At 53.2% G+C, this 21,029-nt stretch overlaps 1 pseudogene; it reads right to left on the bottom strand.

Moving 5' to 3' along the window:
• Window positions 1-14,438: 14,438 nt before the first annotated feature.
• LOC120588992 (uncharacterized) lies at window positions 14,439-14,557 on the bottom strand (annotated as a pseudogene).
• Between the last annotated feature and the right edge of the window lie 6,472 nt (window positions 14,558-21,029).

Below are 21,029 nucleotides of genomic sequence, written 5' to 3'. Positions count from 1 at the left end.
AAACTAAGATTCTTCCAGTCATTCCACAAACACTTATTGAGCAGCTAACTATATGCACTGCTCTGTGCAAGGTGCTGGGGCTGCAGGAGAAGCATGGTTCCTGCGCACACGAAACTCAAACGTGGGGCTTAGTGTTATGTTAGAAGTCTGCCTTTCTTTTTTTTTATCACATACATTCAACGAATCTTAAGGTACCAGAGCCTTTGGTGGCCTGGCGAGGCGACCCAGCCCGGCCCTGCCTCAGTGCTGAGTGAAAACCACACGTGGACACAGGAGAGCACTATGTTTAAGCTCTTCAGGCTTAAATGCAGGTGGCCTGGTTCATATCCAGTCTCTGCATACATTACTGAACCTCTCCAAGCCTCAGTTTCCCCAGGCAAAATGGACTTAATACAGGCGTACTTAAGATATGCTGTGGGTTTGGTTCCAGACCACCACAATAGAGCAAATATTGAAATAAAGAGAGTTGTAATCTTTTTGCTGGTGGAGGGTCTTGCCTTCAATTTGTAAAAAACAAACAAACAAACAAACGTAGCATTTGTGAAATAGAGCACAATAAAACACACAATGTCTGCAATAGGACCTTCCTCATAGACCCTTCCCCTACTGTTCTTCCCAACCCCATCTAAGCTCCTGCCGCCCACACTCTCCTGAGCTCTCTCTGCTCCCACACACTGGCCTTCTTACCATCCAGCCTGCCAAAAGCTGAGCAAACACCCACCTCAGGGCCATTAAACTTGCTGTTTCTTGTGCTTTGATCGCTGGACCCCCAACAGTCAACTGGCTGTCTCCCTCATTTCATTCAGGTCTCTGCTCAAATATCACCACCTCCAGGAGGCCCATCCCGCCACCATTCTCTGTCCCTTTTTGCTGCTCCAGGTTTCTACAGAGCACTTATCACTACCTGACATTATATACCCTTTTTCAAATGTTTATTTTCTCCCTCCCTCGGTAGCTCCAAGAAAGCAGAGATTTTTGTCTGATTATTATTATTATTACTGCATTCCCAGTCTCAGTATCTAAAATAATGCCAGGCACATTGTAGATGCTCAATAAATATTTTCTTGAATTAATCTTGAATAAGGAAATAGTGGAGATGTGGAAATTAAACAAGCTAAATTCTGTGAAGTGCTTTTCACCATCTCTGGCACGTGGTAAGCAACAGTAAATGGAAATTTTTATTATTAAACACACACTATGAGCCTGACTGAAAAAGACTGGAATTTCATGAGGAGAAAAACGAAATTCAGCCAAAATTACATATATACTGCTTCATGCAATAAACATTTCTGTTACTGTTTCTGTCATCCATCTTGATTAGAAGATGGTTTATGCCACTGTATTTGCTCCAAAAATTTAGCTTGCTCAGCAACTGCCAATTTCTCTTTTTTCTTTAAGCATCCTTCGCCCCACCTCTGAGTGAGCAATTTGGAAGAAATAAGTGAGATGTCACTTCTATGGTCTCCTGGGCCTACACCCCCCTCCCACCAGCTGTTAATCAGTGATAACAGAGGCTAAGACAAGGACCACCACCATCACCAACGGGAAAGGCTCCTCCTCAAAGGAGCCCTGAGTAGAGAGATGATGAAGAGACCCTCCTGAGTGGCCTCCTGCCTCTCACTGGCAGTTCCCTCTCCACCTTGAGTCCTATCAGCCTAGAGCTCTGGGAAGAATGACGCCACATCGCCTCCCTGCCCTCCTCGCTAAGAGAAGCCCCAAGCCCCCAATCCTGTATGTTGCCTTTCTTTTTCCTGGCAAATGAGGACAGAGGGGAAACACCTGCTTCTGGTGTTTTCTATGACCTATGAGGCAGAGAGGTCACTCACAGTCCTCTCCCTTCTCCCATTGGACCAGCAAGGGCACAAGCTGGAAGGTGACAGTCCCAGACTAGTTTGAAGGAAGAGATAGGTCCCTAAGCTTGGTGGCTACATCATAAGATCACCAAACACTTACTGGGCAATATCCTAACATGGCAGGTAAGGTTAACAGCCCAATGACAGATGGGCAAACAGCCTCAGAGAGGTCATGAGGCTTGCCCAAGGCCAGAGCACAAACCCGGGTTTCTGCCACCCAGGAACCATCATGGTGGGCAGAAACGTGGGCTACCAGGAGGAGGAGAGGAGGTGCGGCCCTGGGGCGGCCTCCCTGGAAGAAGAGGCATTCGAAGGGCTGGGAAGAAGAGGGGGTGACCAGGGAGCAGAGGGCAGGAGGCTTGGTCAGAGTGTCCTGTGCCTGCCTGGGATTGACAGCGGGGCCGGGCTGGACGCCACAGGCCCAGCCAGAGAGAGGCAGCCGTGCCTGCTGTCGTCCCACCGCAGCCAACCCCGCGACCCCCAGCCCGCCGGCAGCTCCCCCAGGGGGAACTGGAGGTCAGCGTGTCCCTGCCCACCCCCAAACCCAAAACTGGTGAGACTCAGGGATGAGGTGGCATGGACCCGAAGCCTCGTTATAAGGGCTCCCCCAGTCCTCCCCACCGTTCAGGGCCAGGAGTGGGGATGCGAGTGGAGGGAGAGGCGCGGTCCAAAGGGCGAGGGGCCAGTCTTGAGACCCCGGGTCTAAGAAGACGTCCACCTCAGGTAGAAATCAGGTTGAGGTGCCAAAACAGAGGGGTCCGCGTGGGCCGGGTGCCTGGGGCGGCAGGGTTGCGGCGGCCTCAGCCCAGAGCCTACGGACTGGGGCGGGGGTGGGGGCCTGGAGGCCCGCAGGGCCGGGACCGCCGCCTAATGGTTTTCTGAGGAGACTCCTGGCGGATTAGAGGTCTGCTTGGAGCCAGAGCCGGGCGGGGCTGACGAGGAAAGGATGGGGCCCGGAGCCGCTGGGCTGCGCCGGGGAGAGAGATTCAGGTTTGGGGAGCGGGATAGGCCAGGGTTATGCCCGGGCCAAGTCGGGCTAGAAGTTGGGGAGGCTTTTTGTGCTAACTAGCCCCCAGGCTGCAGACAGACGCAGGGACTGCCTGCTATTGGCTACAGGCCTACTGAGCAGGGGGGACTATCTCATGAAGGTGCTAGATGAGGGGGAATCAAGGGGCTTGTGTTAAAGCTGCAAGTGCCCAACACCTTACATAAGACAGAATTGCCAGCTGCAGAGCAATGCATGAGACAGGGGCAGGGGGAGACGCTAATGAAGATGGTGGGGACTAAACTTCCCCAAGCCACTTGTGCTGCTAGAGAAGACTTCCCATGGGCTGAACTGGGGTGGGCGGTTCAAAGAGAGTGAAGGGGGTGGCCTCCTCAACAAGTCCCCATCATACTGGCAGAATCCCCTCCCCTCGCTGATTTTCTCCACTTTAAGCCTTTTCCCTTCATTAGCCCCCTCCCCCCTCACCCGCCCCTTACTCTGTCCCCTCTGCTTTGGCCTCTGTCAATCCCTGCAGAGACCCTGACAAGGAGGCTGCCACCTCCTCCACCCAGGCCCAGGCCTGCCATTTCCCCTCCTCCACTGGAGCTGGCCCCAGGCAAGACGACCTTTCTCCTGAAAGGACCCCAATTCTTTTTAGGGAGGTGACCCAGAAGAAGGGCTGAGCCTAGAGTGCAGGCTGGATGACTTCAAAGGGCGGTGGGTGGGGTTGGCGCCTGGTCACAGGTGCCACTCAGGGTGGGCTAACCTGCCCAACCAGGTCAGGGCTTGTGCTGCACCCCGCCCTCTGCCCAGAACATCACGGCAGAGGCCTGACAGCAGCCCCACCCACCAGGGACTCCTCCAGGCCTCAGGAGAAAGACCTGAGACACAGAATCCAGGATTCAAGACACAGAGAGCCTGGCAGCTCATCCCATCCATTCTCCCACCCTGGTGCCCAGTGCCTACACACACCCATTCACCCACAGAGCTCCCTGGCCAGGTAGAGGCAGAGTTGGGTTCCGGGACCTCAAAAGGCTACATCTGGCTTTGTCCACAAGTTTTTCCTGCTGTCTTCTTCCTCTCCTAGGAATTCTTAGTAAGTTAGTAGAGGATAGGCCAGTCCCCAGTCTGGCACTGGCTCCTTTGGATTATGGAATCCTTGGAGCTGAGAGAGCTGGCTTAGGCCCACCTCTCCGCATGGGGTGCTCTGCCCCTTAACCAGACCACATGTTGTGTGAACATCTGCATCTTCCTGCACATAGCATCAGGCGCTCTGGACCACGCTAGGCCCTTTAAGCTAGGGGCTTAAAATAAAAACCAAGGGTTTTTTCCTCCCCATAGGAAGCTAATAGCCTGTCTGCATGTCTGTAAAGTGAGAATAATAATAGCACCTACCACATCAGGTTGTCATGAGGATTAAATGAAACACCATATAAAGTTCTTAGCACAGTGCCTGGAGTATAGTAGTAGGTGTTCAATAAATTGCAGGTGTCACTGTTATTGGTATTAATATTACTCTAGTAGGGGAGACTACATATGGAGAACCACATGTGGATGGGACTGGATCCAAGCAAGCTGAGAGGGTCCTGCCCTTATATGGATGGGTGTTTGCCCCTGCACCTGACGCTGCACCTGTAGCTCACCCCAAAGTAACTCCCAGGATTTAGACTGACCCATCTATCTGCCAGAGGGAACTCCAAGCCTCCAGGCAGAGATGGAAATTGTCAGTGGGGCACTTGGCTCATGGCCACTGAGGGAGAATAGGACTCCAGAGGAAAAGTCTCAGCCAATTGAGTTTCAGGACGGCCTTATGGAAGACAGAGCTCCTAGGAGCAGCAGGAATAAGCAGAGGGAAGTGGCTTTGCAAATCCTGGGCCAGAGATAGAATGGGACAAGGGATTAGGAGCGGGGGAGGGGAGGGTGATCCTGGGCTGATGCTGGGAGAACACAACCAAAGGTAAGTGGGTGGAGAGACCAGAGGAGTTGGGAAGGCTCCCCACTGCAGCTCTTTCCAGGCCTTGGGCTGGCAGGAACAGGCTGAGTTCCCGTGAGCCACATCAGTGTCAGGCACAGTGAGCCTGGCTTCTCAGCCAGCCCATGTCTCTGCAAGATGTATTTATCTCCATGCATTTAGTTCAGCAGTCTGGCAGGCAGGTGGATATTATTTACTGGGCACTGACTACGCCAGGCCCTGAGCATAGGCAGCAACTGAGATAGTCAGGGTCTCTGAGCCTGGGGCATCTGCATTCTGGAGAGAGCAGTGACCCCTCAATCTGAGGAGGACTCCTACAGGCAGACATCAGACTGGATAGAAAGGGGAGGTGAGGAGCGGGGGGCACTGGTTGGAGAAGGAACTGTGGGAGAGGAGAGTGGGCCAACCTTAGGACTTTCCCCAACCAGAGGGAAGGAAAGGAGAGGCGGCTTGGCCAAGTGGAGGAGGATCTAAAAGACTCCAGAGCCTCCAGGAGCAGGGGAGAGGATTGCCAGTAGGAGGGATGCCCTGGCTCTGCTTCCTGGCCTGAGTGGGAGGGGGTATCTCTCCCTAAGGGCACCTGGACTCTGGCTCCCTCCCATCTCCCTCTATCATGGCAGCAGGAGCTGGATCTGCCACATTCCTCAGAGGCCCAGGTTGCCATCCTGCTGGGCTTGGAAGAGCCCCCAGGGGCAGGCTGGTCTCAGGGCTGGAAAAACTGGTCCTCCTGCCCTCCCCCCCCCCTCAATCAGCCTGGAGTTCTGGGAGAGGGTGTCAGCAGGAGCTGGAGGTTCCCTACATTCCACACAGGATGGGAATGAGAGGGGAGGGGGGGAGGAGAGAAAGCAGAGGAAGCACGTGGAAGGAGGAAGTGGGACCTGAGCAAGTGAGTGGGAGCTTCTCTGGCCAGTAAGGAATGTGGCTTGACTGGATATGGGGGCATTTTCAATAGACTCCAGAAGCAGGACGAGATGGGGGTCAGATCTTTCCCTTTCCCAGTCTGGGAGCGAAGATGTCCTGCTTGTAAGCGGAAAAGCTTGAAGTTAGACATCAAGAAGAACTCCAGAAGACGAATTGCATGACTCTAAGGCAGGAGTGAAGTAGTCTCTAGGGAGAAAAGGAGACAGTGGTTCTCAGACTGGGATGAGCCCAGGAGGTACAACCTTAGGATGTGACTGACTGCCCCCTCACCGTCCTCTCCCTTGACACCATGTTGGGCGTATGCAGGATGTGGGGTGCTCTCCCACTATCCCCATGTGTCCCTATTGCTTCCTGGGTCCCTAGGCTGTATTAGACCTGAGCAAAGGCCTAGCCCCTAGCATGACCTCTATAAGAATATTTTTTTGTAACAAAAGAGATTTAGTGCAGACCCGAAGAAGGAACCCTGGTGACCAAAGGTAATCTTGTTAAGTCCCAAAATTGGCCCAGGATACATATCAACCCCAGTTCTCAGAACATTCTCACTCCGTTACCTGGGTCCTTCTCCCCTCTTTGGGCTGTGAGCCACCCCACGTCCCTGCCTCCCATCACTCTCCCCTACCCCCCACCTGCTATGGTGCAGGCTAGGCTCTTATGAACCAGGAGCAAGCTCGAGCCCCCGAGATTTCCATGGCTCCAGGATCTTCTTCCCTAGAAACAAAACCCAGTCACTCTTAGAAAAAGACCAGATATCTGCTCAAGGTCATTTCCCAGGATTCAGGGAGCTAGGCACTGAGATTTTGTTTCTCAAAATGTAGGCCTCGGATCACCCACCTGCCTCAGAATCAAGGAGAACTAGTTCAAATGCAGATTCCCACAGTCTCCCCACTGTAACCACTCACTGGACCCAGGAACCTGCATTTCACACTGCTTTCCCCGTCAAGGTCCCCACCTCTAAGCCCATCAGCAAATCAAGCCCAGTGAGCAGGTCCTAGGGGGCAGCGTTTGGGCGGCTGAGACCAGGTTGGGGAAGACTTCAAGCCTCCTGTAGCTCCAGAGAGAGCAGTGTTACTGAGGGGAAACCTCCCTGTGGCAAGGAGCCCGAGTAACCAAGACCCTTCCCCAGCATCTCTGTTCTTTTCACTTGACATTTGTTTGATAACATTTATTGCAAGCCCACTAAAAGGGCCAAGTGCTGTGCTAGAGGCTGGTCATTTCAGATGAGGTCCTGCCCATCTGTCTGAGGGGCAAAGGAAGGGTGGGGGCTGGCACAGAGGCCAGAGGATGAATACAATGGCCCCTTAAGGTTCCCTGGGAACCCAGAGGCATCCCTACCCAGGCTTCCCACTTCCAGCTCTCAGGACAGGCCAGGCTTCTCTCTGTCTCCTCACAGCACTGCTTAGTCCAGGTGAGAGTGGAATTTCCTGAAGGTGCTGGAAGGGAAGGGGTCTCTAGCCCTGTACTCTCATCTCCTGCTGAGATGTTTCCGAGTGGAACATCAGGAAGAATTGCTAAAGTGGACCTTATTGATGGCTTCATCATTTATTCACTCACTCATTCGTTTATTTACCGGCCCCACCTCTGTTTCAGACTGGGACTTCAAACATGGATAAGACATACTCTGTGGCATCAAGAGATGCTCACAGCCCCAAGGAAAAGCTACACATGACAGAGACACTTGCAATGCAGGTTGTTCAGGCATTCGATCTTTCACTCACTCATCCATGCACCAAATACATACCAAAAGTCCTTGGTCTGACCCTCTCCAACCACCAATGCTGTTGTAAAGAACAAGGTCTTGGCAGTCAGTCCTGAGTTAGAATCCAGGCTTCTGGCTCCTAGTGGAAACCACTCAGGGCTTTGTTCCTTGCGCCCGGGACTTCCCCTGGCTTGTTAGAGGGCCAGGAGCAATGGCAATTAGGGGTAATGAGGTTACTGCACATCAGTGAGTGAGTTTCTCATAGATTTCTCCTGCTGCTGCTTTTCCATTCAAAGCACTTATCACTTGTCACATTGTGTGGGCTTGGTCACTTGTCTGTTCTGGGACACACAGACTGTGGGTCTCGGTACCTGGGTGTGCAGTGAGGGTTTGATGTATGCATGAGTGCAAAGATGAAGAAGGAGTTGGCTGGTGCCCTGAAGGCTCTGCCTTTGATTGGATCTATTGGCTGATTCTTGGTGGAGAACCCACACCCCTTGGATCAGCTGAACCCATGAAGGGTTAATGCTAACTCCTCTGACCCTCTTAGTCTCGAGGACCCAGGTATTCTGGGCTGCCAGGTGAGCGTGGAGACAAACACATATGTACAGAGTGACCTCCACACAGTCTTCTAGCAGGACCAGAGGGGCAGGAGGGCTAATGCCAGAGGCAACTAAGGACCCTGGGTCTCCTCCCAAGCTCAGCCTCCACCCCCACCTCCCCATTCTGGAAGCAACAGTGTCCTGCTGAGAGAAGCCTTTATATGTATCTAGGAAGTGCTTTGCGATGTCTAGCCTTGTGAAGACATCCACACATTTCCCAGATATTAAGACCTAGGAGGCAGAAAAGTGCCTCCTGGGACCACCACCCCCTGCTCTCAGTGAACATGCCAGTCTGATTATCCAGAACTTCCTTGGTCTTTCTCCTCTTTTCTGCAAAAAGCTTCTAACAAAGAGAGGAGAGGAATGCTCCCCGACCCCCCAGCACACACACACCAGTCTGTAGAGAGCAGCCTTTCCCAGATCACCCAGCCAGCTAAGTGCCACCCCAAAGAAGACCCCGCCCCGGGGCAGTTGGGGAGGGAATAGCTCAACTTCCACACAAGGGAATTTTGGTCAGACTTTAGGAAAGACTTCCTGGAGGGGCAGACTCCACCCCCAGGATTACATCACCAGGGGAAAGGCGGGATGCTCTCCTCTCGAGGGTGACAAATGTGTACACGCTCATGCAGTATCTCTCAGGAGGCTTAATGCACACGCCCACTGGAACAGCTGTTCTGTGTCCAAGGAGTCCCTTCTACAGAGCATGCTCCCACGAACACAAAAGTACTCAGACAAGCACCCTTATTCAGCGTTACCTCTGAGAACGAAAAATCGGAGGCTGCCCAAATGCCCCTCCCTGATAAGAGGTTAACCACATTCGAGCGTGTCCACACAGTGAGTACACTGCTGCCCTTAACCATGAGATCGCTCTGTTTACACAGATGAAGAACGATGCAAAAACAAGTCTAGGTACTGTTTATTCTATTGCCATTTGTTAGTTAAGCTCCATTTATGTTGAAGACTTTTTTTAATGCTTAGAAAGGTCTGGAAGGAAGCACACCGACATTAACCATAGTGACCTGATGGAGAAATGAGCTTCTGGAGCACTTTGTGTTCTCTAGATGTCTGTATTGTTTACAGAAGTTCTATGTTATAAGCATGTAGCACTTGGTAATTTGTTTTTGGTAATTTGGTAATTGTTTCTTAAATGAAATAATTTTTTTAAAAAATGAACATAACTCAGAGAGTAGAGAGGAGGAGACAGGGCAGGCACCCCAAGAAGAGGACTGCCCCTCCCTGCCCCTCACTCCCAGAGTCTCAGCTCCACTGAATATTTAGGGAGTACCTGGTCCAGCCCAGGCAGGGCATTTAGAGAAGAAGAGTCTGGTCTTTGCCCCAGGGGCTCTGGTGCAGTGGGACAGACCACGCCTCAGTGGTCCTCGGACAATGCTACAGACCCGACCACAGGCCGCCACACATAAGGCCTGCAGAGGGGACACTGGAGACCACTGTCTCAGAGGAGTGAGCACGGTGGAAAAGAAGTTTCACAGAGTATTGAGAATCTACAGATAAGAAGGCCTGGAAAGAACCCTAGCTGGGGTAGGGCCTCCATACATATGTGAGCCTGTGCATGCACACGCACACACATGCATGCGCACACACACACTCACACCTACAGCTTCTCAACTTAGCAAACCAGGGCCCACTCATGCTGACACCTACGTACCACCTCGTGCACTCTCAGTCCCACCCTCAAAGTTGCTGTCACCCCTTCAAGCCCTGCTCAGTGCTAGATATAATGTGGGGGGTGAGGGAGCAGGAGGTCCAAGGGGGAGGAGGAAAGGGAGAGGGAGGAGGGAAAGCCCCCTCCAGGATGCAACTCCCTACAGACCACACACTCTCCCTCAGGCTCCCCTCCTTCTGTTTCCTTGCAAGGCCTATGAGGGCAGGGCATCCTCCTCCCCTTCCTCCCTCAAGCTAGCCACAGGAGAGGGTCTGTGCAGGACCCTCAGTAATAGGGAGAGAGCAGAGACCCTGACACTAAGCATGGGAGGGGAGAGTTCCTCACTTAACACTGTCTTTAAGTGTTCCCAATGTCCCTGACGAGATTTTCCCAGCACACCTGAGGATGGGAGATCTAACTAATGTAAGGGAAGAGTTGAGACGGGTCTTGCCCAAGGTTTCCCAGTAAGATCATAGCAGTCTGGACTGGAAACCCACTCAGGGCTCTGTCCCCACTCCGTCCCCTTCATGGTCCCGAGAGACCAGAACAAGCCAGAGTATCTGCTTTCCACATCGCGGCATGGGAGGTTACCTCCCCATGCTTATTCTTGTCTTCCAGAGGGTTAGTCAGGATTCCTCACCCTCTGAGCAACCTAGGGCAAGCCACCTGGCCTCTCTGTGCCTCGATTTTCCCGTGTGTGAAATGGGACTCGGCAATACTAATAACTAGGATCAAATGAATGATGGTTGTGGAAATATCTAGTATTAATGGTTGCTTCTTTTTTAAATGAAGGCGGCCTCTTTTGGGAGGGGAGGAGAGTTAGAGTGAAGGCAAGTACCTGCCAGGTGGGAGGGCCCTTCCGGGCTGAGACCAACCACAGCTGTCGGGCAGCACCCAGAGGCCTGAGTGGGAACTGCATGCCTTCCCCGAGCTGGGCTTACTCTGCAAAGAGGAGGCTGGAGTCCCCGTGGAGAGTCCAGCGCCCACCCCCACCCGCAGCGGGCAGCTCTCTGGTTCTCTGAAGGACTCTGGGGGCCGGGCGAGCGGAGGAGATGCAAAGAGAGGCGGAGACTGGGACCTCCACCTGCAATGAGCTCCTGGTCTCAAGGGGCATCTGGACCTGGGCTGCTATAGCAGGGACCTCAAGGAAGGAGCAGGATGGGGAGGAGGTGCTAGGAGGGAGCTAGTAGAGGCTGAGGGGTGGGGGTGGGAGGGAGAAGGCCAATGGCAAGTGTAGACAGGAGTGTACATAGAGGGGGCAGGCTGAAAGCTGGAGACAGGCTGGCTGTTCAAGGGCTGAAATGAAACGAAGAGGCTTGGGGAGGCCATTTTGGTCAATCCCCGGCCTCAAACCCCCTTTAAAATAGGATGAGTTATTGGTGGTGGTGTCTTTTCTTTCCTGTGAAAATACACATGAAACAGAGTTCTGGCTTCCTCCCTCCCGTTTGCCCCCACCCCAAGTTAGGCTTCCCCGAGTCCAGCCTTTCCTGGGAAGTTCCTTCTGGAACGTGACCTCAGATGTCCCCCTCCCTTCTGCCTGGGCTGGGGGCAGGGAAACCACTGCTTTAGTCACGCCAGATAATCACCTCTGGTCACTCACTGTCTGGCCTCTTCCTCCAAGTAACTCCAAGTATCTCTTAGACATTATCTCACCATGCAGGCTTAGTGGGGGGCGGGGGGGTGGTGTAGGGAGGGGGAGAAGTAGGGAGGCACCATTTAAGAGAAACTGAGGCCAGAAACAACCAACACGCCCACCTACCCCATATCCCCACATCGGCTGGAAAGATGATACTTTATCAAGATTAGAAGTCGGATGGAGGGCAGACAGAACTTCCAGGAGGAAAACGAGAATTTAAAAGGGGCCTTTGGAGGAATTACTGGAGCCCAATAAGTGCCTGACCCTTTGTTAAGGGCTTTACAGGAATTATTGCATCCCTTTTCTCAACGAGAGAGATACTACAATTCTTATTCTCATTTTATAGATGGGGAAACTGAGGCAGCCATTTGTCCGAGACCACACAGTAAGCAAGTGGAGATGCTAGGATTCAAGCCCAGGGAAGAGGACTCCAGAGGCAGCCTCATGGTGAAACGATGAAACAATTAGTCTAGAGGCGGGAGCATGCCCGGAATGACCTTCTGGGAGTCTTCCTTGAAGGCCAATAGAGTGACCTTTAGGTTTCCATTAAGGTTGCTGGTACAACTCACCCATAGCTGGACTGAGCCCCTCTCCCAAACATCACTGAAGGACCCAGGCCTGAGCTCACCACACTGTTGGCCTTTCTCTCCCTACTATTTTCATATGACCTGAGAATTATTCCTGAAAGAGGAAAACGAGGCAGAAGAGGACCAAGCATATTCCTTCTGGTGTGTGATATATGAACCTGGGGTCTTTCTTAGTGCTAACTCTTGAGACTCCTTTTCCCTCTCCTGTCCGCTGCCCATCTGCCCGCTACGTTTCCCAATGCCACACCAGCAGAGTGGCCCTCCAAAGCCTGGAGCAGGGGAGTCATTCCCTAACCACCCCACTCCAGGCCCGAATCTGACACGTTTACATCATGACCTAGGAAGTTCCTCCTGGCGTCTGACCCAAATCCTTTCCCTAACAGCAAAGTGGAGGCTCTACATACAGAGAGAGATGCAGCCATGGCCCCTGCCTTCAGCTGGAGGTGGGAGGAATGGTCTGAAGACTTTCTTGGTCACAGGACTTGGTGGGACCCTGGAGGTCATATGGCCACAGGACCCATCTCAGCTAGGATGAGAAGGCAGGTGCCATGTGCTCAGCCAGGCCTGGACCAACCTGTCCCTCAGATGGGTCCCTCATTAGAATAGCAAATGGGGAGGCGGCAAAGCGCTGCCTTATCTGATGGGAGCCCCACTCAGGCCCCCTCCCCCGGAAGAGCCTCATTACCAGGGCCCCAGCCCCTGGCTGGGCCATGCCTGTTGACTCTGTCATAAGAACAACACGACTCAGCAAGACTTCAAAGGGAGTCTGCTGGTGGTGCGTGTGTGCTGGAGGGAGGGAGGGAGAGTGGGCAGACAGAGAACAGAGAAGGCCAGGGGAGTCGGGTGGGTGGAGGTCTCAGGGCCTGGGGCCCAGCTCTGAGCCAATTGAGCCCCCTCTGTAGGTAGGAACAGAGCAATGAGGCAGTGCTGCCTTGGCCCTCAGGGAACCCCCAGTTTATTGGGAGACACAGTGCTGCCATGGGAGCCCCGAGTCTGATGGAGGAGGCAGCTCCCTCCTCTCTGACACACACACATGCGTGCGTACACACACATGCACACACACATACCGGGACATGTAGACTTGAATGTTGGGACCAACTCTCCTGCACATCAGGGCTGTATACATCTGGCCGGCTGCAGGTTGAGGAAGGCAGCCTGGCTGTCCCCTCTCTCTCGCTCTGTGAGCCTGACTTGAACCCACAGCACAACCTGAGGACTCAGTGCATAACTGGTCATCTAGATTCCCACCTGGATCTGACCATCACTGCTAGTCCCACACCCTCAGAATTCTCTACCAGCCCTTCCACCAACCCAGGTCTGGTGGGAAGTCTTCCCTGGGGTCTGCCCTTGAATCTCACTGCTGCCATTCCAGCTTCCTATCTTGAAACCCTGGCAGAGAAGAGCTTCCAGGAAGTAGCCCTACCCCACCCCATGAGAATCATGATCTTCTCCCATGGGTCCTGTCTTGGAGGATGAGACGGTGTGCTGGCAGGCTTCATAACCCCACATACCCACTCCAGGGGCCTCTAAAGAAGCCATCACACCCCTTGCCCCTTTAGGGGTTTCTCATCCCACTGCCCTCTTCATCCCCGGCCTCATTAAGAAAGGCGGTTAACCTCAAACAACATGCAAATTAAAGTCCTGAAGACATCACATAGGAGGAGCCCAGAGGGTAAATGGAAGGCAACATGCCCAGGCCTCAAAGTTATCCTGTTCCCATTCTCAACTCCAGGGCTCTCTTTTCTCCCAGGTTCAGAAAAGGCCAAAGGCTGAGCTTGTTTGGGGCAGAGCACGGCATCTCTGGGATTCTGGAGTAGACGCTCCTGGGAAAGACCCAGCACAGATGTCCTACCTGCACCCATGCCTTGTTGGGAAGTGCCTTCGCACGGAGCAGTTTCATTTCCAACAGCAAGCACAAGATACAAAGAGCCCTGACTTCTCACCACAGAGGAGCTCTGGCAAAACCATGGTGACGATGAGGCCGATAAGGACCCTGCGGTGCTAGCCACAGGAAGAGAGTATGGGCTAAGACTAGGACGGAATTAAACCACAAAAAATAGACTGGTGCACAGACAGCAGTGGTTGGCCCATCTGGGACGATTTCCCACTGGTAGTACAGAAGATGATTTGAGGCATAGCAATAGTTCATAGTTCTCTATTTTAATGTATGTGAAAAAATATAACTGATCACCAGGCCACGATTTCACAGATGTTATTGCTCAGAGTATTTATTTGCTTATTCTATTTAACAAACACTTACATAGCGCTTCACATACACCAGGCGCTCTTCTAGCCACTTTACAAATCCTGACTCATTTAATCCTCATAATAAGCTAATGAGATAAGTACTATTATTCTCCCCATTTCACGGAGGCACAGAGAAGTCAAGGGACTTGGCCAAGTCACACAGCTAGTAAGTGGTGAAGCTAAGTTTAATTTTTTTTTAGGCGAGGCAACCCTTGGTTGACCTCACAGACTGCAAGGACCTTGTCAGCTTACAATCCCTTATTTTTTTAATTTTTACGCCTACAGTACCTGGTCTTCCTAGGTGGTCTCCCATTCAAGTACTAACCAGGCCCGACCCTGCTTAGCTTCTGAGATCAGACAAGATCGGGGTTGTTCAGGGTGGCATCGCCGTAGACTCTGAAGCTATGTTTAAAAAGTGAGTTGATATCAAATCAGTTGACTTGAAAGTTCCCATACAGCAAAACTTAAAAAGATGATGTTTCCGCAGCGAAAATGTGGGAGGCACTGAATTCAAGGGACATAGTTGGAATTTTATGTCCAATTATTTACATTTCATTATTTGTGAAGATTCATTTAAAAACAAAAGAAAACGTTTTTCATTCACCTCTCCAGCTGAATTCCAATCTTCCCCTCATTCCTTTTGATTTCTCTTCTGCCCAGTCCCAGCTGATGAGAAAAGACCCTGGACAAGTGATTCATCCTCACTGTGTCTTAAGCTGGAGTTCCCCCTACATCCTGTTTCGTCCATCCCCTCATCACTAACTCCATCCCCCATTCCTGCCAAAGAGCTGGGTTCTGGCGTTAGGTCATTAGCAGAAACCACAGAACTCACATCTTTAGCTCTGCTTATGAATTCAAATAGTTATTGATTGCCTACTACACATGCTGCACTGTACTCAGTGCTAGAAAAAGAATGGAAAGGAAAGACAAGAAGGGAGTGGGAGTGGGGGGAGGGGGAGAGAGGGAAGGACCAGGCTGCTTTTCTGTGATTCTGGTATCTGCCCCCTTTTTCTATAGCCAAGGTCCTGTCTGCTCCCCATCCCCACTGCCCCCTGCCCACCATCAGAAATGGCCATGCACCTCTCAGACTCTGGGACATCCCTCCAGTCCAGGTCACCCAGGAGATCAGCCCTTTGATCAGTGGGTTCTATCTGCCGGCTGCCCACAGCCCCATTCCTAGCTCCAGCTGGGCTGGGTGGGGTGGGCTCCTGTGAAGTGAGAGGGGGCAGGCTCGGGAGCCATGGAGCTCTAGGGAGAATGTCCCAGCCCCTGGAGGAGTGAGCAGGGATTAGGGGACAGGCAGGTAGTGCAGGAGTCTCTCCAGACACTTTCATCTCCTCACCTGAGTTGTGGCACTGTCTCCACCTGTCTGCGAGGCCTCCTCTGCCTGCAGTCCTGCCCTCAACCGCTCTGCCCTGGGTGGGTTTCAAACCCTCCCACCCACTCCCCTCCCTAGTACCCTGCCTCTCTCTAGCCTACCCCTCCCTCCTCAGCCCAGCTGCTCCTGCTCCTGCTGGAAGCTGGCCCCAACTCCTCCTCACCTCACAGCCTGGACAAGGAAACCGTCCACTTCATGTCTCTTCTGTGCCCTGAGGGCTACATTCAGGCATTAGAAAGGCTATTTCAGATCACTTCAGACTTTTCCATTGTGGCTTCCTTCCTCCAAGTGACTCAAATATACATACCTACTGCCCACCAGGCACCTACCAGCCATAACGAAAGATGGACAGGGGCTTCAGGAAGCTTGTAGGACATATGGGGGCCTCTGCCCACAGCAGGTCACAGGCTCAGTTCTTTATTCAAGGCAGCATTTCTCATTCCTCAGACAAAGAAGGTGGGGGAGGTGGTAAGAAAAGGAGAAGGGAGGGGTCCGGTCAGGAGCCACCAGTGCTAATGCAAACATAAAGTGCCTAGTGTGTATCATATACTGCTCTCTGCCCAAAGTGCCTTAGGCTCATTAACTTAATACTCATAGTCAGTCCATGAGGTAGGCACTATTACCATTCTCTTTTACAGATGCTAACACGAGGCACAGAGAGGTTAAGTAACTTGCCCAAGGTCACACAGTTAGGTGTTCAGGGCAGAATTTGGACCCAGGTAGTCTGGCTCTCTGCTCTTGCTCTGTGACTTTCTTGTTTAAAAACCCTTCACCTACAAAATCAAGCTGAGGCTCCTCAGCAAGGCATTCAAAGCCTTTCTCAAGCTCCAAGCTCCCTCTGCAGCATCCCCTCTGCCTACACCTTGCTTGGAGCTTGAGGCTGAATCTCCTCTGCTAGTTCCCCAGTTGTGTGACCTTGAGTGAGTCACTCTTCCTTCCGGGGCCTCAGCTCCTCATTGCTGAAATGGGGAATAATGATACCTATTCTCAGGCAGAATGGATGAAGTCACCTGAGTAAAGCACCCACTAAGTGCCTGGCATTAGTAGGAGCCCATACAGAGCAGGAAGAAAACAGAGTTCTCAGACAGCGAGTCAAGGTGTCTGGGTTGTTGGGTGAGCATGGAGGGGAGGGGTCTATTGCCAGGAGTCAGGGTGAGGAGGGGGCTGTCCAGAGAAAAATGTGGTCTGGAATGGCCTGGCCAGTTGCCAGCAGGGGGCCACACTGGCACTCAGCTCCCAGGGTAAAATGGCACCAGATCCCATCTCCCACTCCAATCTTTCACCCACCCATGGAGGGGCAGGCCTGGCTTGAGCCAGACCAGGACCCCGTGTCTCTCGCCAGCCCCCAGTAAGCCCCAGAGCCCGGGTATACCCCACAAGATGCTGGCTGGGGCTGCCAGGCCCTGCCCCTGGTGGAGAGAGGGCAGATACCACTCTTCCACCCCAAGAGGAAGCCTGAGTGTAGAGGCTGCTGTGGCCTCAGCACTGAGGGGCTGACATCTGTGTTAGGATGGGAGAGGCCTGGACTCAGCCTGAGATGATCTCATCCATGCCTCAATGGCCCTGTCCCCTGATCTAAACCTGACACACAGCCTACCCACGAAGGACCCGAGGCTTTCCTGGCTCTGAAGACCAAAACAAATTATTTCTCAAATGTGATAAATAATAAGGCATAGTGGGAAAGAAGGAGCCTGGGGTCCCAGAACCTGGCACACTTCCTGAACTACAAGTGTTCTCACCTGCAAAATGGAGAGATACTTCACCACACTACTGCATGAGCCTCAGGATTGCCAGGGGCTCAAAATGAGATCAGGTATGTGAATGTGGAAAACTGTAAAGTGCTCACAAACTCAAGCAGTTCCTATTTGAGATGTGTCGTGTCCATCGATTGCAAATGTAGCTATTGGAGCCATCACTACAGAAGCCGGTTTGGGTCAGTTGAAGCTTTCAACACCCACCCGGCAGGGAGCTGGCCCCACTCTCGGCCCTATGAAACCTTGATCTTCCACCAAGGAGGGAACCAGACAAGCTACCGAGAGGATTAATTCCAGACTGGCTCTCCTTGCTCACACCTACCACTTCCCTCTTTCTTAAAGCTGGAACCAGTTAGATGGGGATACAAATAGGGAGAACCAACTTCTGGTTTTGGGATCCACCCCCTGCTCCCCCATCTGATTCCAAGACAAGGCACAGGGCACGGAGCAGGGCACAGGGTGGCACAGCAAGTCCCAGATGTGGAACTATCTGAGAGGGAGTGGCCTGGAACCTGCTTTCCACCCACCCACTCGCCTCTAGGGTTCTGAGCCTGATATTTGAGGCTGCAGCCAAGCAGGCTACCTGGGAATTAAGAGGTCCCAGACACCCCCAGGGGTTCCATCTTCCTGAGCTCCCCCACAGCAGCCTCTAGCCCAGCACCTGGGGCCTGGTGTCGAATGCAAGGAGACCTGGTGTCTCTCCCCACTACCATCCACCCCGCCTTGCACTCCTCCCTGTGCTGAGGACTGTGCTGGTGTCAGGGAGGAGACGGCCTGATGGGCTGTGATTTTCTGGATCTGGGGAGAGAGGGAGCCAGATGTTAAAAAGGTGGGGGCTCCTGGCTGGCCCACCCCCTGTCTCCCACTGCTAAGGGCCCTGCTTCCTCCTCAGAAGCTGAGTGAGCTCTCCTAGGAGGGACGAGGAAAGAGTCCCTTCTCTACAGTCCTCTGGGCAGCTGGGAAGGAGTCTCCCCAAAATATTAGTGGGAGGCTGAGACAAAAAGAGGAAGAAAGAGAGAACTAAGCAGGGACTCTTACAGGGGCTTGGCTCCAGGGTCCTGGAGAGGCCCCAGTGGTCAAAATAAATGCCAGAGGCCTCAAGTGTCCAGTTTCAGGGTGAAGTTCCTTGCATCTCAGTAGCTTTCAGGAAGCTTCCTAGAGCCTCACAGCTCAATTCCATCTGTCCCCTCTGTCCCCTCCAGCTCTGGTGTCCTCCCTTCTTCCTCCCCCATCCCTCCTTCCTTTTTTCTTTCCTGTCTTCTTTTTTTCTTTCATTTATTGAAAGAATTGAATGGCTACTTTCATCCCCACCTTGGTAAGTGCTGTGGATCTCATGGTTCTGTCTGGCTGGGAATTGCGTATTTATTTTGCTGTGTGAATCCAGCTCTCTGGGTTTCTAGTGTGTTTCATCTCTCCTATCAAGCTGAGGGGTCTCCAGGCCAGGACTGCTCCTCCCTCCTCAGATTGGGGCTCCCCAGAGCAAGGCTTGTGTGCCCCCCTCAGACAGCCACCCCAGGAGAAGGTGGCAGGAGGACCTGTCCTTCCCTGCAGCAGAGTTGTGCTCGGACAAGTCTGTCTGGGGTGAGCATGCCAACCTCAGCCCAAATCCCCAGTTTCTAAAGGCAAAAAATTTCCTCACTCCTCCAGGCCTCTCCCCAGCCAAGAACCTCAGACTGGAGGCCCTGCCAAGTTGGCAGAGCTCGGAAAACAGCCACGGTTCCTGGGGTAGGGGAGAGGGTGAGAACCAGGGAGCCAGATGTTAGAACTGGGAGAAGAAGCCTTCACAGGTGAGGAGCTAAGGCCATCAAGGCCTGGCCGCAAGGCAAAGCACAGGCTGGAGCTAGCACCTAGGCCACGGGAGCTGCCGCCCCGACCTGGCAGAGCCACACAGAGTGGGGACTCCGATGCAGACGCTGAACAATTCCTACACTGGGCCTTGAGATGGGAGGGAGAAAAGGGGACCTCAGAGACAGGCCACCCTGCCCCTCCTTCCTGAACCAACCACCTCCGCTGGGCTCTGGGGACCACCTTCCTGTCAGCAAAGGGAGGAAAGAGTATCCCCAGGGTGCCTCTGGAAGTGGGGAGTGGTCCTGGCACCTGGTCCCCAAAGGGTGGCTGAGCAGGGAAGGGAGAAAGAAGAAAAAAGAGGAGGGATAAGGGATAAGGGAGAGAAGGGCAGAGGAGGAAGGGAGGAGAAGCTGCTGCCCTTGAGGATGAGGAGGAAACCCCGGGCATACACACGCACTCACGCACAGGCACGCCCATGGGCACACACTCACGCACAGGCACGCCCATGGGCACACATGGGCACGCGCATGCCCGTTTTGTTCCCTCTCGCTCTCACTCTCCGTTACACACGTTCTCTCCCCATCAGAGACCTCAGTCAGTTCGTACATACACAGTCACACACCCACTCAGGACTCACACGCTGACACACTCACTCATTCACATTCAGAAACAGCCTCTCATGACTGCGTGCACTCACATAACCATACCCTCTGACACACTTATCTACACAGTCACGAACCCTCACTCACATGCACACTGACAGGCACGCCCACACATAGCACATCCCCCACAGTCACTCATGCTTGTATATACGCTTTCACACATGCACATACACACACTCACACACTGTCACACATCCTTGGGCTGCCAGGCCAAGGCCCCTGGGCCCAGGTCTGGCCAGCTCAGGGTGTGTTTCCCCGTCCTTTGAGCATTCCCTAGGCCTGGCCTCGCCTGGGGCCTATCCAGAAATATCCAATATTGGGGTTCCTGCTATAATCCCTTGATTCCTGAGCTCTCATCCACCCAGTGGGCACCCATCTTTACTTAGAACCGAGAAATGGCCAGAAACACGTGTCCTGCCTGCCCCTCCCTGTCTAGAGCTTGGACCCACATGGGGGCCCAAGCTCCCAGCCTATCCAGCTTCCCCTCCCCCCCAGGAGGGGCCCTGGAGAGAGCACCTAGGACTACCTGTGCCTCAGTGTCCTCATCTGTAAAAGGGATGTGGTCATCTCATTCCACGCCCATGATGGAGGCAATGAGGCTCCCACGTGACCGAGAAGGGCACTGTCAGCTGGAAAACATTGTGTCCAACGTGGGCATTAGTCATGGATTTCCTATTATCACCCCTCCTCACAGCGTCCTTGGGAACAGGCCCAGGGAGGTCACGTCAGAACTGTAGCATCAAGGGAGTACTCAAACTGGCTCTCTCATCCCTAGGGGGTCCATCCACATCCAGACCACTCACTGCCCAAGGCTTGCCCACAAGGCCAGTCTCTCCAAGAAAGGCTGAGTCTGTGGTACCAGGAGCACTCAGAGTAGGAGGGAAGGAAGTTCAAGACTCTTCTGGTTGGGATGAAACCCCTAAGCCTGGCTGGCAGATACTGGTAGAGGTACCTGTGCCTGAGCAGGGGTCAAGCTCCAGCCTGGGCCCCACTGCCTTGGAGGTTGGGGATCTGTAGGATTCTTGATCTCCTATTTCCCATATCAGGCCATGGAGAGGCTCCTGGCAAAGGCCCTGTTTCTCCTGGGAAAAAGAATGGACATGGCACTACTGGCCATGAGTCACAGAGGAAGCCCACTGGGTGAGAGGTCAGCCTGGCCAGAAAAACCAGACCCTAGAAGAGCCTGAAGGCAGCCCAGAAGGAGTGGGAGGCACCGAGGCTGTGCTGGGCCCACAGGGCACCGACCAAGGAGGAGGCAACAGCCTGGAGCTGGCTTAGCTGGCTG

This window comes from Pteropus medius, unplaced genomic scaffold (assembly GCF_902729225.1).
Source record: "Pteropus medius unplaced genomic scaffold, Ma_sr-lr_union100, whole genome shotgun sequence".
NCBI lineage: Eukaryota > Metazoa > Chordata > Mammalia > Chiroptera > Pteropodidae > Pteropus > Pteropus medius.
This window is presented reverse-complemented; position numbering and strand designations above follow the sequence as displayed.